The sequence below is a fragment of the Parasteatoda tepidariorum genome, unplaced genomic scaffold (genome assembly GCF_043381705.1).
Source record: "Parasteatoda tepidariorum isolate YZ-2023 unplaced genomic scaffold, CAS_Ptep_4.0 HiC_scaffold_57485, whole genome shotgun sequence".
Taxonomy (NCBI): domain Eukaryota; kingdom Metazoa; phylum Arthropoda; class Arachnida; order Araneae; family Theridiidae; genus Parasteatoda; species Parasteatoda tepidariorum.
Genome location: NW_027261827.1, coordinates 145,244 through 159,665, shown reverse-complemented (window position 1 = coordinate 159,665; position 14,422 = coordinate 145,244). Strand labels below are relative to the sequence as shown.

The 14,422-nt window shown below is 29.6% G+C and overlaps 1 long non-coding RNA gene across 13 annotated transcripts; it reads left to right on the top strand.

Annotated features, from left to right (window-relative positions):
- The first annotated feature begins 55 nt into the window (after positions 1-55).
- Positions 56-14,422, top strand: LOC107454057 (uncharacterized). 13 transcript variants are annotated; one of them, XR_011636012.1, is made up of 6 exons: positions 56-224; positions 4,369-4,444; positions 6,764-6,891; positions 9,823-9,956; positions 12,589-12,652; positions 14,356-14,422. It is a non-coding gene; the product is annotated as an uncharacterized lncRNA (long non-coding RNA). The 13 variants fall into 13 exon arrangements; XR_011636008.1 differs by having other exon boundaries at positions 4,369-4,478; XR_011636011.1 differs by having other exon boundaries at positions 56-262.

Genomic DNA, 14,422 nt, shown 5'->3' with positions numbered 1-14,422 from the left:
GTTGGTACGAAGCGTTGAAAGTTTCAAGCTTGTTTTAAATTGCACAGATATATGCAGCAGCAAGAAACGTAGCAAAACAAAAAATTTGATCTCTTTCTGATTCAAGATTCTAATTATTATTTTGTCTTTCTGAAATAAATATAGGAAATTAACTTTCCAAATAAATATAATTCCGAATTAGGATGAGTGCTCCTACTTTTAATGATGCAACTGATGCAGAGCAGGTTGAGTTTAAATTTTTTATGTATTCTGCAATCAGCATGTGGGTATAGAACTGTTTCTCTCATATTTCTTCTAATTATTGTATCTGGGTGATTTTTATTAATTCATTCGACTTTAATATGAAATCAAATTATATTATTAATTTAATTTCATATTAAAGTTTAAGAAATGTGAATCGTTTGTAACAATTGTAACGAACCTTGCTGTTATTTTTTTTATAATAAATGATATAGTAGTTTACAAGTCAAATGACACTCATGTCTTTTGAGAGGTCTGTTAAATATTTTATGCAATTATCGATATTTACTAAATTTTGCTGTAAAATTAAGTGCTTAAAGTATTGAAATTAAATTTTAAAAGAAAACTAGGTTTTAAAACAAAAAATATTGTGATGGATCTATTTTCAAGACAAAATATTGGGGTAGAATTACTTAGGAATATTTTTATATTGGTGCTAGTCAGTTTATCTAGTTTTAGTGAACAAACAAGTATTAACTATGAAATATGTATATTATTTTCTTGTATCAACTGTAAGTAGTAAACATGCAGATCAATGAACGGATGTAATTTTTGACAGGTTTTCATTATTTTTCTCTTTTTTTTACCACTTAAAGCCTAATTTTATCATGTTATGGTAAAACCAGTTATTAAAATCTAACCTTAACCATATTATTCCAAATGTTATTTGAGTGTTCCAGATATTGAAAAAGCACTTGATTCCTAAACGATCAGTTTTAAAAACCAACTCTAAGGCAGGGTTCCCACGGTCCTTGAGAGTCCTTGAAAGTCCTTGAATTTTTTTTTGCTGAATTTAGGTCCTTGAAAGTGCTTGAAAAACGTCTTAGGTCCTTGAAAAACTTGATAGGTCCTTAAATTTGTCCAAAACTGCCGGCGGCCCTTTATATAAAACACCAGCGGATCTTTCTTGTTCTTTCTGTTTTGTTCCCGAGCTCTCTCACGTGGTTTTTAACGCCACCGTTTCTAACCGGGCCTAGTGTCTTGGTGTCTGCCAAGCGCGTGGAGCACTGCAGACAATCAATGTGTTCGGGGCGAGACTCCACTTCATCTTCTGTCGCATATGCTTAGATCTTCTCTTTTCTTATCGAAACTGGAATAATTTCGAATTTCGTAACAATATGTACCTTGTAGTTTTCAATAAATTTGCCGTTTTACCNAATTTTTGACAGGTTTTCATTATTTTTCTCTTTTTTTTACCACTTAAAGCCTAATTTTATCATGTTATGGTAACTGGTTATAAAAATCTAACCTTAACCCTATTATTCCAAATGTTATTTGAGTGTTCCAGATATTGAAAAAGCACTTGATTTCTAAACGATCAGTTTTAAAAACCAACTCTAAGGGTATTACTGAATTAAAAGATTAAATCTCTTTTTCTGCTATCTATTAAATCTCTTTTTCTATTTGAATAATCTTGGAGGCAGTATTTGAGAGGAGAATTCAGATGAAGGATTTCTGGCTGATTTAGAAGATTTGATTGGCTGTTGCGAATTATGACTTCATGATGCTAATGAAGCTAGTAAAGTTGCTGCATTATTTTTCTGGGAAAAAACGAAGGATTGTATGATTGGGAGTTTTCTTTAAAGAATAATGGCTGCATGTGGCCAGCTCCAAATCTATCTTAATAAGTAAATATCTACCTGATTTTTTCATTGCAGGTCCACATATAAGTAAAACAAGTACGAGATGTTCACAAACACATTTAATAAGGAAGACACAGATAGGCAATCAAAATAAAGATACAATTCCAAGAGCTCTGCACTCTTTAAAATCATAAATCCATCTACCGGTTCAAGGTTAATGTTTAGAAGAAATTTGGTTATGTTAAGGACCCTTCACAAACTAATTTATCTTTAATCGGACCCCTCACAAATTTATTTATTTTCATTATTGTTTTGTTAATCAAATAAACTCTTCCTGGGAGAGGTGAAAGACAGTTCGAGACAAACTAAGTTTTCCTAAGTTAAAATTCCAAATGTGGTATTTTAAGAGAATATTTCTACTTTTCGTGTGTGCATTCTTATTAATATTAAATCATATTTTTTTTTATAAATAAATAATTGATCAATTTATATTTATTCATAAAATTAATTAATAGAATATTATATAAATAAAAATTAATTTCTGGCAATTTTTTAAATAAAATATTATAAATTTAGGAATTGTTTAAATTTACTTAATACGTAACACATTAAAAGTGATATGTTACTAAGTTGCATTATTTAAAATATACCAATTGAAATTATTAAAAGTGAGAGTAATTTTGTTTCCATTATTCGTTTGATATGAATATTCTGAGTTGAGCAGTATAGGCTAAATACCAAATATTTGTATGTTGCATCTCTGATTTAGTTGCAGCAATTGTTGAACTGAATCTTGTATCTATTTACTATTTAGAAACTTCTTGAAAAGGTTTTTAGCGATTTTTGCAATAATTGGTCCCTCTTTGCACAAATTCACAATAGCAGGACCCTGGTTGAGAGAATATAATTATTTTCAAACANTCTCTGATTTAGTTGCAGCAATTGTTGAACTGAATCTTGTATCTATTTACTATTTAGAAACTTCTTGCAAAGGTTTTTAGCGATTTTTGCAATAACTGGTCCCTCTTTGTACTCACAATAGCAGGACCCTGGTTGAAAGAATGTGACTTAATGCTTATTTTATATTCACAAATTATGAGTTGTTTTTTTCAAAATTTTACAAAAACAGGAGCTTTCACAAAATGTCTGGACAGACCCCTGTAATGCCTACACATGTACGCATAATTCAGAGTAAAAAAGACCACTGTCAGGGGTCTGTTCAGACATTTTGTGAAAGGTCCGTTTTTCGTGAAATTGTGAAAAAATTACTCACATTCTTTCAATCAGGGTCCGCTTTTATGAATTTGTGCAAATAGGGTCCGTTATTGCAAAAGTAAACTTTTTCAATGAGTTTTTAAATTGTAAAGACATACAAGATTATGCTCAACACTGTAAAATTATAATTAAAAAAATTAAATTTTAAAAAATAAACAACAATTGCTGCTTCTAAATTAGAGATGCAACATACAAATATTTGGTATTTAGCCTATACTGCTGAACGCAGAATATTCATTTCGGACGAATAATGGAAGAATCGTCTGCCGAAGACAAAACTTAATTCGTTTACATCCATCTTTCTTGTTTTCTGCCCAGAAAAGGGTTTATTCGATTAACAAAACAATAATGAAGATAAACAAATTTGTGAAGGGTCCGATTAGAAGAAAAATCATTTTGTGAAGGGTCCGTTTTTAAGTTAAAATATTTTGTGAAGGGTCCGTTTTTATGAAAAGATATGAAGGGTCCATTAACAGACCCAAATTTCTTCTAAACAGATCCCTGACTGTCCACACATGGTTTTATTTTTCTGAAATAACAAATGATTATATGATAGTGTTTTCTTTAAAGAATTATTAAAATAGACTCAAATTAAATTCGAACTTATAATTTTTTCTTTAAACCATTTTTTTTTCATTTAAGGGAAAAGATTGCGTTTATAATTATCATCATAATTGCATCTCATTATTTTTACTTTCTATAAATTATTCTTTACTTTTTATAATGTTTTATGGTACGTTAGCATTAATTTTAGTCTCGTGTTTTAAATTTTTTTTTATAGATAATATAATTGTTTTTAAAGCAATATGAAGCTTTTTTTTTTAAAGTCATAAACTTAGTATAAGTAGTAAAAAAATACTGTAGTCTAAAAATAAATTATTGGTATTAATTTCTTTGAACTCAGCCAACCAGCCTGTGTAGGGGCAGGGAACTAACCTTACATCAGAAAGGTTCTGGGTTTGAATCCCGGGCAAGGCATGGCTGTTTCATTCTCTCTATCTGTGTTCTATGTCCTTCTCCTTTGTGTGTGAATGTGACCAGTTAAGAGTTCCAAAGAGCTGTCACAGTTTATGTCACAAATGATTTTTCGAACAACCATTTTTCTGAAATGAAACTTGAATGATCTTATGATTACCTGATCAAGGGGTTGAATAATAGCTGTAGTGTTGGGTGGCAAAGACACAAATTTAATGTTTTTCAAACACAAGTCCTCATCAGCAGGGTGCGCAGAACAATTGTCTAAAAGTAAGACATCCTTTTCATTTTTCAGCTCCTTGTCCCATTCAAGAAGAAATTTTGTGAAGATGCTGGATGTCATCAATGCGTTATAGCTGTTGGCATAACTGGTGGGCAGGTGTTTTACTCCTTTGAAACATCAAGGTTTTAAACTGTTTCCTATCACTAAAAGTTTTTTTCTCTCAGTTCCTGTCATGTTAGCAGCATGGTTAGTCTTTCCTCTAATTTTTTTACATCCACCTGTCAATTCATTTTTAAACAGCAGTGTGTGTTCAGGAAGTGCTCAGAAAAATAATCCTGTTTCATCTGTGTTGAAAATTTGCTCTGGTTTATAGTCTTTGATGAGTGTTGGCCACACGTCATTTACCCAATCGGCAGCAGAGCTAAAATCAGCATCTTTCTTTTCACCATGCAATTTATGAAAGACAATATTACGGTCTTTCCATCGGGTTAGTCACCCATCTGTAGCTTTAAAATAAGAATCACCAAATAAGTTAGCAAAGTCCTGTACTGTGTGAAATAAAATTCCACGGGAAATTGGAATTCTTCGTTCATGTGCATTTAACAGAGCCATTTCAATTTCCTCCGATTTTCCTTCACACTTACGCTTTCTTGACAGATTTCCATTCTTTTTTATTTCCTGGGAAATATTTATCCTTTGTTTCAGAATATTGAAAAGAGCAGTTTGGGAAATCCCAAATTTAATTGAAGCTTCACGTTGACTACATTTAGGAAGCTTATCATAGTTTTGCAACACTTCGAATTTATCTTTAAGACTCAAATCCTTCCTTTTTGGTATGCTGATAAAATTTAACACCAAACGAACTTAAAAATGATATGTGCCCTAACTCAAACTATAATTTACTCAAACGGCTTAAAATGGAACATGGGCACAGACAGTTTTTGGAAATCTATTCATGTTCTCTGTTAAGATAGATGACAAAAGAAACTTCTCTCCCTTCTATGATTCATTCAATAAAAAGTAAGATTAGAATTCGACCCCCTCTTGAGTGAGATAGGTTTCTCCAAACTTCATTCAAGTCAAGGAATTGACATTGATAAATTGATTTCAATGAACTCCCTGCTTATCACCCACATTTTTCCTTAACTCTTACACTATGTACATCACAGGAAAGTGCTAACCACACCTGTTTCACAGGTTTGTGAGTAAGTGTTGCTTCTTCTAAAAAAATCTTTAAACTTCGAAAAAATAAAATTTTCTATATAAGAACAAAAAAAAGCTGAACTATTGCACTTTTGATTTATTATGTAGTCAAAATTTTGATTTTAAAAAGCAGCGGCATTGATTTTATTAAAGGATGTTTTTAACATGTATTAATATTGTAACGATTCATTTCTTGCCGATTTGATTTTATAAAGCGGCTGATTTTATATCCGGTGATTTTATTAGCAACGGGCACTGTAGTTCCAAGTGCCCGCCATTAAAAAAAATTTAAAAAATTCTTTGAACTCACTAATTCTATTAAATTGTTTCAACGATTAACCACTGCATATTATGAGAAATAATATAAAATAGAAGTAAGTAAAAAGTTTTTAAGAACTTAAATTGAAACCAATACATTAATGAATAAAAATTTACGCATCGTTTATTTGAAACATTTTAAATTTTAATTCGAAAATTAATTTAGATTGCATGGAATGCCAGATTTTCTATTTTCACTAACATTACACTTATTATTTTGGGTATGTACATTTTTCCTGCATTTATATTTTGTTTTGAAAAATGACTTAAGAGAATGCTATACCCTTAAGGAAACTTTTCATTGAAAGTTCTCTTTCATCTTCATAACTAATTTAAAATGTAGAAACATTGAGTTCAGACAAACCTAGAGTAAGTTATCACGTTTAAATTACTGAAATTTTTTTTCTAAATTTCAAAATGCAAACCAATTATTGGAAGTAACCATTGCATAAGCAGAAGTTATCTTCTCATAATTTATTTTCATTTTGATAAGTTTAATACTTTTTTACCAGTATTTGAAACTTTATTACTTATTCTAGGTTTGTCTGAACTCACTTTTTCATTTATTTAAATTAGTTATTAAGGTGAAAGAGAATTTGCAATGAAAAGTTTCCCATGTGGTATGAGGTCCTCTTAAGCGTAATTTTACATTTAATAGTATAAAAATAATTCTTGACCTTCTGTCAGCGCTTACTATTGTTTGGACCAAAGCTTAATGTTGCCTTTTACATTTAATCATGAGGTATACTCACATAACATGGTAAATTAAGAAAATATTTTTGAAGAAATTATCGAGATAAAAAACAATGGGTCCGAACCAATTATTTTCTGCTAACCTTGTGTTTCTACTTATCAAATTCTTTCCTGATAGCCTTTAAAGTTTGAGCCTATGTCAGTGATCAATTTGTTTGTCATTCATTTTATTGATGCTGAATCTTTTTTTCAGATGCAGAATGTACTTCAAACCCTCCTTTTAATGGTTCTACATAGTGAGAGTGAACCACTTATTCACACATTTTACGAAAAGCTTACAAAAGCTCCTTCCTCTAAAATGGCTGCAGTTTGACGGAAAGTGTAAGTTTTGTTTTAATGCTGAGCTCTGAATATGTTTGGATATGTATATGATTCTGAATGTTTATGTATTACTGTATCTTAAACAAGTTTTTGTAACAAATTCAGTGTGAAGGAGGATATAGACCCATACTTGTACAGTTTGTTTCTATAGTTGTGCCATTCCTTGGTTTTAAGGCCTCCTTATTTGATCCAAGTTTTTGGACGAAAATTGTTTGAAATTGAGGAAAACCTTTTTTTGTTTGGATCTTGAATTGTGTAAACTAGGGGTGCACAACCTTTTTGAATGAAGGGCCACTTGCACAGCAGGTTGACTAACGAAGGGTCGCACATGTATTTGGACATGTTATGTTAACAGCGAATGTAGTAATATTTATTTAAACATTAGTGTTCTAATTTTTCTTATCTATAAACTTAGTAATATATTTGAAGAAAAATAAAAAAATAATACTTTAAATTTTTTTTTTACAAGTCACTATATTTAACAATTCTATGTAGTTATTAGGCAAACAACTGTGATTTTAATAGTAAATTCACATTTTCGTGAATAGCACCTACACATTTTATATGGTGTTTTACCTACACATAAAATATGGATAGGTCGTAGTACAGCAAACTTAGATTTGCGAATTTTTATGTTTGGGTGCATCTGTTTTGATACTTGATATGCTTCCATCAAGGTGGCTTTGTGGGCTTTCTGTTTATTTTCTCTGACAATCATACACTTAGCTCTACCAGAAGTCTGGTAAGAAAGTTTATCAGATCTGTAGAAATTTATTACAAGCCTTTTTTGTTTCATCAGAAATTTTGTTACTAGGCTATTTCTTTTGTTTTAGTAGTAAGGTCACAGAGTATGCGGTGAGCAGTACGTTTTCTTGGAGATGCACAGTTGGCTTTTTTAATTCCTTTCCCAATGCCTAAGGAATACTATAAAGAATATATTGTAGTTTACAAATCACGCATTGCGATTCACAAAAGAGAGATCTAAGAATTAGCACTCGCAATTCTCATCAAAATGATTTAAGAATCACACATAGCTGTTCTATATTAAATTCTTTTGAATCACAAATTGCAGTTTTCCTCATAATGTTTAAAATTCACATGAAAACTCTTAGCTAACTCTTATCACACATTGTGATTTACGTCTTGTTAGTTTGTGCATTTTGTATCATTTGCTATTCATGTTGTTCCAATTTAAGAAACATATACCGCAATTCAATTTCAATTTACCTATCATACATATAGTATATCTAGATTCATATAAATGTGATTTAAATTTCAGCTTAGTGAAAAGTACACATATTCACAAAATTTGAATAATCATTCTTCATATTTTATGGATATATTTTAAAGAAAACAAAGCTTGTTAAGTTTTAGTTATCTGTAAAATATTGTTCTACAATAGATTTTATTATGTTAAAAATACATTACTGATATTCTGAAGTAACAAAATAGATAATTTGTTATAAAAATTGAAACAGATATGTAAAATGGATATATTTTGATATTTTATCTAATTTTATATATTTCCTCCTGTAACCTAAAATTTAATCTAACATATTCGAAAATAGTATTTATATTTTAATAGCAATACAATCACACAAANTAATTTGTTATAAAAATTGAAACAGATATGTTAAATGGATATATTTTGATATTTTATCTAATTTTATACATTTCCTGTAACCTAAAATTTGATCTAACATATTCGAAAATAGTATTTATATTTTAATAACAATACAATCACAAATGTAATATGCATTATTCAATAATTCAGTTTCATTAATTCTAATTCACTTCATTAAATTTTTTATGAAGATTTCATGTAAATTTTGACAATTAGATGGGAATGTTGTCTAAATATCACCAATACAGTCATATATCATTAAGAAAATTACATAAAACTCTTTTTTTTTTAACTATTCTGGTCTAAAATAATAATTTAGACTGTTTCAGATTTGAAAGAACTTGCTATTGTCTAATTATTTGATTTTCAATTTATGAATAATTTAGGAGATTAGTATTTAGTTGTAATATTTTTCAAATGTGAGTTTTGAAAAACAAAAGGAAAACTAAAACAAAAAATATCTTTTCATTTTTATTATTAATATAATGACTTGTGTGTATGTTATGTTCAAAATTACATTTGTTTTATTCCCCCCAAAGTGATTTTAAATTCTTGCTATATATAGTATATTATTTACAGTCTGTTTTATCTATATGTTATACTAGCATCTGTATCAATTCAATAGAAATATAGATGTTTGCTAAAAAAAAATATCATGCAAAATATTTAGACCTTGTTTAGCTATAATCTTTTTTCAATTTATTAAACTTATTTTTAATATTACAACATGGTGCATAGCATTTTTAAAAGGTGCTTATTTTCGTTTTTTAAAAGCCCTTTAAAGGTGCTTTTTTCATTGGGTGTTTTTAAAAAGTGCTTAATTTTCCCTTTTCCAAAAGAATTTTTTTTTTACCATGTCAATTTTCACCACGTAATATGCAAAAGCATGATTTTTCACATTGTTCAATTCAGCGTTTTCACAATTCATTCAATCCCAATCTATTTTAATGTACGGTTGATCCATAGCGCATGAAAGTGCTTATAATTTTACAGGTTTGGTGAAATACTTGGGAGTTCGCATGGTTGTGTACTGAGTTGGGTTCGGTGAAATTATTGCATTATTATGTGCAACTCTACTGCGTTTTGTAAGATATTCTCAATTTCATGCTTTATTTTCTACCCTCTGAAATCGGACCGAAAAATCTGTGAATCATTTTTTAATGGCTAATATAATTAAGAAAAGAGTTCTTTGACAAAAACTAGTTATTTTATCATGATCATGTAAAGTCTTTGAAAATTATTTTGCATTTTGTTAACGTATATAGTGCTTAAAAATATTTTTAATGGTGCTTATTTTTTGTTGCAAGATTTGGCTATGCCCCCTGTACAAGTTATCCACAGTATACTTTTGCAATGTGCAGTTACAGAGAAAAGAAGTCGGAAGCTGCGGAAATGATGCAGCTGGATGGATATACTTTAGATTATGTTGAACTAGTGCTTGGTAATAAATTTTCTATGTTTCACTTTATTTACTTGGTTTTCTAGTTTGTATTTAATTTATATGCATAAACTCCAATAACGAAACTTTTATATCTTACAAATTATTCTAAATAATTTGTACAACCAATTTGATAGACCTTTAACTGAAAGGAAAAAAAGCATATCACATGATTATTACACTAAACAACTAATCAGAAACAATTAATAAGTCGCTTCAACAAATGGCAGATTTTTAGACTTTAGCGATTAAAACTCAACATAAGTCTTGATGGATTTTTCTTATTCTGGTTTATTTTGAATATAGAATTTTATATAAATAATCAGTGCTGAACTGCACACTCAGAGGCTGTGGTGGTCATAGTGTAGCTGAACAAATATGAACTCTAGTAGAAAACAAAATTGTTTTGGGCCATCAGGGATATGGATAATCAGACTGTATTTTTAAAATTATTTTTAGAAACATTTTATTTGTAACTATTGTCCCATATGTAAACTACATTGAATTATTTTACTTACTTTTGATATTAAATCTGACCATTTTGTGATTAAAAAAATTGATATAAGTGTTGTTCAATTTGATTTAAACTAATAAGATTGGTATAAATTTTTTATTTTTTTATAACAGTCTTTGAACCGCCGGCCCAAATTTTTGGGTTCTCGAATACTAATATTCAACACCATAGCCTTATAATTTTGAACCAATCCAGACGATAAGGAAACTCCCCAATCAGTACCCTCAGAGGAATGGTTTGTTATGAGAACATGGAGGACTTTGTGACTCGACAGATTTAATGTGCATCAGTCACCGTCGGAGATCGAACCCGTAACAAAAAAAAAATGGATATTTTGCCTCCTTCAACGTTTAGAGTTAATATTTTGGAGAAAGGACAGAAGTCCTTCCCTATTATTTTAAGATAGTTCTCATTCCACAAAAAAAAATTTTAATTTTTGTATCTACTGATGAGATAGATTTTAAGCAAGTTTTGATACAAAATACAGTAAAACCTCGTTACTTTATTTCTTTGTCTCTACTCTGTCAGGTAACATAAAAATGTTACCTGAACACTTATGTTTTCCAAGATTATGACCATTTAACTCCTTTACTTTAATATGAAACTGAGAGTGTTCCCCTTAAGCTATGATACTTTGCTTGGAAATAAATGGATGAAATGTTAAAAAAATATGCCTTTTTCAATCGTTTTCTAAATTTAATGGTTAACTACAGAATAAACTTGATTACTTATCTTGTCTTAAACCGCCTTATTTTTGTTTGTGAAGAATTGGACGAAAATATTATTAGAATTTTTTATAAATCTTGTGGTGACTGGTGGTTATTTTTATCAAAAAGAAAAATAAAACAAACAATATTTATTAAATTGAAAACATTATTATAATCTAAGATATATAATACTCCAACTTTATTGGTTTCCATTAAACTGAACACCTTTGAGAAAAATATTATTCAAATTAAGAGATGCCACTGCCATGGGTTTACAGAGTTAGGATTTGGGTTATGGTTTAGGGTTTTGTAAAAACTGAATTGTAGAGTATAATTTTGAATAAAACAAGATAAAACAATAACGATAAAACAAGCAGAATAATTTAAATATCAAAGTCAGAAAATATTAGAATGCTTATAAAAACATACTGAAAAATTATTTTTGTTGTATGAAACTGAAGTATGAATTATTTGTTATATGAACTGAAGTTTATAGTTTTAAACTGTACTATGAAAATCGTTCACAACAAGAAATTCATTTCCCACAAACATCACTCATCAAGTAAAAAAACTCATTGGAAGTAAATCTCTGTTTCAGAATACTTTTATTTATTTTAAACAGTTTTTGTACGTTTTAAACAGTTTTATAAAATGTTTTATGATATCTAACAAACCAGTGGTCCAATTTATGAGAATTTTCTTCAGACTATTACAATTCATTGTGTGAATTATGCCTGATTTATGTATGAAAAATGTTACAAAAACTGTTCATTTTTCATATATAAATTATTTGTAAGGAAATTTATAAGAATAAATTTCCTTACAAATTTATTTTTTCGATAAAATTGTGCAATTTTTTAAATAGTTATCCAAAGGAAAGCAAAATTTAACTTCGTAAATCCAAAAAATTGCCATTGAAAAGTTAGAATAGAATTTTCACATGTTACTAATTAAATAAAAATATTAAATTATAAGCTTATGCTTACTAAAAAGAGACCTTTGGAGTAGTCTTATGTATGAGATGAAAAATATCAAAATTAATTTTATTCTGGAATTCATTTGTAATGAATTTTGAATAATCACAAATATGACTCTCTTGCACGCAGGGACAGATGCTTCTCTAACTACGCAACTGCTCGGGATGATAGCTTAATATTTTTAAAATAGTAAATAATTGATTTCCTCACTATCAATTCAAATAGTTGATTCAACAATTTTATTCTCACTTAAATATATATTTTTAAAAAATTACCATGAATTGACTGTTTATTTACAAAATAAACCTGGTTTAGGTTTCTTTTCTAACCCCACACCTCTTTAGCTATTTTTGAAAAGTTTTGACACAAAAATATAATTATAGAACCATAATTCTCTTCTATCAATTCTAATATTTTTTTTCTTTTCTAATATTTAGGTTATATTCTTGGGAACCTTCCGCCTGAAAAGCATAACTTGGTAACTTTGAAGGGTCTGTTCTGGTATGCATTCTCACTATCATTATTAATTGATGTTTATTTGAAATTTAGTTTGTACTTCGCGGAATGATTGCGGAGAGGCTAACTGCCAATGTTTTTAGTTCTAATTATTGATTTATCTAAATTTCTTAAAAGCTATTTAAAGATCTAATCAAGGAATGAAACTAATTTACAAATTCAGAAAAAGACAAAATGAGTAAGTAACATTTTAAATAATAAATCAAAGTGGAAAAGCACTTAAAGTTATATTGTGATGAACCTTTTAATGATGAACAAGATTAATTAAGTGTGGTTTTATTTAATGTGGCCTTTAAGTGTTGGTTTTTATTTTTAATCCCTTTGTGCCTTATTTGCAAAAAGTCGAGCAGTCGGAGCAATGATTATGTTTTGTAATTTACACAAGGTATATTTTAGATATTTTTATTCTCTTCATTTTTGGTACAAATCCTTAATAAAAAATAAGATTGAATGAAATAGTCAGTGCCAACATTCAAGATTATTAATAAAAAGATTACAAGATGTGAGCCTCAGATTGCATTTAACTAATTAACCAGTGTATGTGAGAGCGTTTGAATTGAATGTAAAGTCTTCTAAGAAAAAGAGTGCATCTCCGATTGCTTATAAATAACTCACCAGTTTGTGTTAGATCACAAATAAAGTTTTATGTGAATGGCATGTTCTGTTAAGAATTAATTTTGAACTTGATACCATACAGTGTGCCACGCCACTTTCACAGGATGCCATGGCAAGCAGTTTGATGACCACTGCTACAAAAAATTTAAAAAAGTGACTTAAAACTACTTAATTACTTAAAAATGTAATCATTTTTTGATGTCTCTGTGTTGATTCAAACACTTTAAGTTACTAACCAATTTGTATTAGAGTATAAATAAAGTTTCGTGCGAATGGCATGTTGTGTTAAGAATTAATTTTAGACTTGAAATGGTGGATGCCACACTCACAGGATGCTATGATGAACAGTATAACCACTGCTGTAGTGTATCTACCACTACAAAAATGCAATTTCAATTCACTGGTATATAAAACATGTTAACTAGATTCTATGTTAGGGTACCTATGCATAGATGAAGGTTTACATTGTCAATAACTACTATTCCCACGTTTGTGACCCGGACGTGATGTGAACCCACCTACCTTGAGAGAAGCTACCACTTCGATACAAACATGCCTACTTCGATGGATGATTCACATTGAACAGTTGACTTGCTACTTGTGACATTCTCTACCTCCTCACGCTGTTGCTACTCAGTCTCGATCATACGCGTCTTTGGCCTGACTGCTTATGGCAACACAAAAGGACCACGACCGTGAACTTAATACAGCTCTCACGATCAGCTGTCAAAAAGTACGATGATCTTAATACAGCTCTCCCGGCTTCTCACGAAATAGCGATTAATCAACTAGGGGTATCCGTTCATCGAATTCTATCACATATATAATTCTGGTGGAGGGAGTACTGTAGTGTATCTACTACTACAAAAATACAATTCCAATTCACTAGTATATAAGACTCGACTCTTTGTTGGGGTTCCTTTTTGGTAGATGAAGGTTTACATTATCGATAAATATATCCCCACAACTGCTGTAAAAAACTCAAAACTACTGAATTACTTGAAAGTGTAACCATTTTTCGATGTCTCTGTGTTGGTTCAACCACCTTAAATTTACATTTTGTTTATTTTCAGCTCTTCTAGTACTGTTGAAAGATCAATCTCCAGATGTGAGAATCAGAGTAGCTGAAGCATTGAGCTT